General features: G+C 33.1%; 1 long non-coding RNA gene across 1 annotated transcript; it reads left to right on the top strand.

Moving 5' to 3' along the window:
• The first annotated feature begins 643 nt into the window (after positions 1 to 643).
• On the top strand, positions 644 to 2,027 carry LOC106402776. Its single transcript, XR_001280829.3, has 3 exons — positions 644 to 993; positions 1,063 to 1,140; positions 1,534 to 2,027. It is a non-coding gene; the product is annotated as an uncharacterized LOC106402776 (long non-coding RNA).
• Positions 2,028 to 3,552: the final 1,525 nt, after the last annotated feature.

Genomic DNA, 3,552 nt, shown 5'->3' with positions numbered 1-3,552 from the left:
TTGTATATGTATAAATAAAAGAATTAAATATATAAAAAAATTATCGATAATATATACAAATAAATTCACCCTGCGCAACGCGCAGGTCTTATCCTAATATGTATTATTCATAATCATTAATTGTCATATATATGTTAACCATATTAAGTAATTCTGTATTTTTTATTTAAGGAAAGAAAAACATTCTTTTGTACACTACTAATTACTTTGATAGTTAGTTTAATAAAAATTATAGGATATGTTTATATGGACCAACATATTTTTCTAACAATTCTAAGAATCATTCTCGTGATGACATGTGGCTAAAACATGTTGTAATGCTCGAGGATTAATATATAGGAGATATAAATTCTTAAAATAGAAGAAAAAATAGAGATATAATTTTTTGCTCTATTGTGTTTTCGATAATAGAAGAATGTTACATTTGTCTCTATAAATATCATTCCTCTATTTATAAAGGTAAATCTAGCATTCATCTATTATAAATGAATACATTAGAGCAAAAATTTCATTTCTATTTTAGAAATCTACATTATAATAGGACAGTTTCATCACTCATGATGTGACACGTCACCACATTTATGGGCCCCGCCTTTAGTTTTTTTTTCTTCTGTCAAGTGGGCTTCGTTTTAAAAGGCGTGGGCTTTGCTGGGCCTTCACTTTCCTGAGACGCTGGGTGTGTTCGTCGGGGGTCGATAGGGTTGCCGTCTTCCGCTAGATCTTTCAATCGAGGGCTCTTCCTCTTCCCCTTTTGTTATTACTCCATCATTATGAACCGATCTTCGATGTTGTCGCGATTCCTCTTCCTGTAACGTCTTTCCGTTCCTATATATCAAGATCGTCTGCGGTTCTGAGAATCTAAGAGAGGTTTTCGAAATCTTAAAGGCAGGGGAGGTTTTCGAGTCTCTGGCGATCCCTCTGATGAAGCTGGTATGGTTGAAAACTTTGGAGATGGAGAGCGAAGGGAGACTTTCCAGTTTCATCTTCAATACTGTAAGTCATTCAAACACCTTCCCCGGCAGAATCATGCGTCTATTCTGATCGTACTGTATTTTTCACCAGTAAAGACATTATCATATGCATATTGCCCAAAATGGCGCCAGGTCTGTTGATCTGAATAATCAAATCCGCCGTTCAAAGGTAATACACATCACGATTCTTAGAACAATCTAATCCTTTGCTACTTTTGTTTGATAATGTAGATTTGAACGAGCTAACCATGGTTCTCATGTTATAAAGACTCATGTTATAAAGAGTCTTGCTTTCTAACTTCAGACTCATGTTCCTCTGTTATGGTTTCTTTTTGTGCAGTTCCTTGTCGGAAGACAAACACTTGATTTAGATTTTACAAGTTCAATTTTGTATATATAAAAACTTAGTTTTGTCTGAGAAAAATGATCTTCTACTGCTGATCAAATCTCTATGTATGTTTAGTTTTGTGTTTGGTCAACTTTCTCTTCTTGTCTCTGTTTTTTTTTTTCCTGCAGCAATCTGCAATGTTTTGTAGTCTAACTAAAACGTTTCGCTTTGCAGATTAAAACCTGCCCCATGATTGATTGATTCTTTGATCTTTATATGTTTCTACCATACCAACAAGATGGCTATCTCTCCATCAAAACCTCAGACAAGCTCACGGAGTTTCACCAGAGCTTTGGCATTAGCATAAGATTAGCATAAGAATTATGTTTGGTGACTTAATTCGAGTGGCTACTCATCCTCATGCTCTTCATCAACTCCATCTTCTCCTACGTGATAACAAGATTCGCAGATCACTCCGAGCTCCAATCTCCATGTCTGATGTGCTCTCAACAACAAATCCGCCAAGGAATAGGTTTACTTCCACTTTGGGTGAGAGTCTTGTGTATGATAAAGAAGAAGCTAGAGAGCTGTTTGTTTAGGATCTCTGTTTGTTATTGTTCTACTTCTACCATCGGCGTACTTGTCTAATATGTATTTGATGATTATCTAAACCCATTTCTGAGTACACTACCTTTTGGATCATCTCATATGATAACTTGATTATCTCATTGAGTGCTTCATCCCAAGCTTCTAAACATATAGAAGCCTGTAATAACACACAAGAAAAGTATTAAGTTAAGGTAACTAACTCCTTTAGTCTCAATGGCATTATGTATGGTTATAAATGGAAGTAGATTTTACTTTGTAGAGCATTATCACACCATTCTACGACCAAGCTGCTGAGACAGTTCTCCCACTACACGTCTTCAAGAGAAGACAACTCCTCCAAACCCATGGACTTGAACTACACCAGCACTCTCATTTCTCTTAAGATCATCACCAATATTTATATGATTCATATCATCCTTATTGAACAAGCTAATGTGTAGCTGGATGACGCTAACAGAGGTTCATATGACAAGGATCCATGTGGCTGAATGGTGTAGCTTTGATGCAACTATTTTACACATGAAAAAAAACATGAGAATGAGTTTATTTCCAAGCTCAAGAGAGAAGCTATTAGGTTAAAGAAGCAACGTAGCAAATATTTTACAGCTTCATGGTCAATTCTGTGGTACATGAGCTTCGTTCTTGGTCCACAAGTCTTTCGATAAGCTGCCACGATATGAGTTACACCGAAAACCGCTGTTGATTTGTTACCGTTTTATTCTTCCTTAATAGACAAAATAAGTTTAGAAATTATTTTAAACTATATAAATATTTAGGAAAAATTCTGTTTTAAATGTTGAGTCAGTTACTAAATATTCTTGTGGCATAAAAACAATATTTTAAGGGAATATTCATTTTTTAAAATGTAATAAATCGACATGACTGCTCTAAATATTCTTGAATGTCGTTTAGTAATTTTAAACAATTGGTTGCTTAGTTTAACCAAATAATATTAATACTAATTCAAGGGAATGCAAAAAAAAGTCTCTAAATTTTTTTTTTTTTTTTTTTTGTACTTAGTTTAAAAGTCTCTAAATTGATAGGTAAACTTGTATTTATTTGGGGTTTAAGGTTTGTTTTTTGCATGGTAAACGATATATTATATTGAGGCAACACTTATAGTTAGGTTTTCACGGGTTTGGGGATTGTTTTGCAAGGTATATATATATATATATATCAATTGTTATTCAAATAACTTGCGATGATATCATAAAATGTTTTCAACGACATCTTAAGCAATGGTTATATATACCCATTTTAAATAAATATATATTCATTATATATACCCATTTTAAATAAATATATATATTCAGGTTAATTAAGTGGTTGTATATGATTATTTAAGGAAATGGATGAAAATCGTTTGGCAGATATAAATAATTTCCATAAATTTTTATTTTAAGCTAAAAGCAGTGGTAGTGGCAGTGCTGTAAATATATATATATTTTTTTAAATAATGGGACCTCCAAAAATGTCTTCTAGACCGTACGATTATATAATATGACGGAAAGCTAGATCCTCCAGTCAATTATCATTATCAGAGACAATTCAGAATTACATATATTGCAAGTTGACCACAAACTCTTCACTATCGTTTCTTTAATTGACTAACAAACCCAACATTTTTACATGCCAAATATATTA

This window comes from Brassica napus, chromosome C2 (assembly GCF_020379485.1).
Source record: "Brassica napus cultivar Da-Ae chromosome C2, Da-Ae, whole genome shotgun sequence".
Classification (NCBI taxonomy): Eukaryota; Viridiplantae; Streptophyta; class Magnoliopsida; order Brassicales; family Brassicaceae; genus Brassica; species Brassica napus.
The sequence above is the reverse complement of the archived record's forward strand: the minus strand, read 5'-3'. Positions and strand labels throughout refer to the sequence as shown.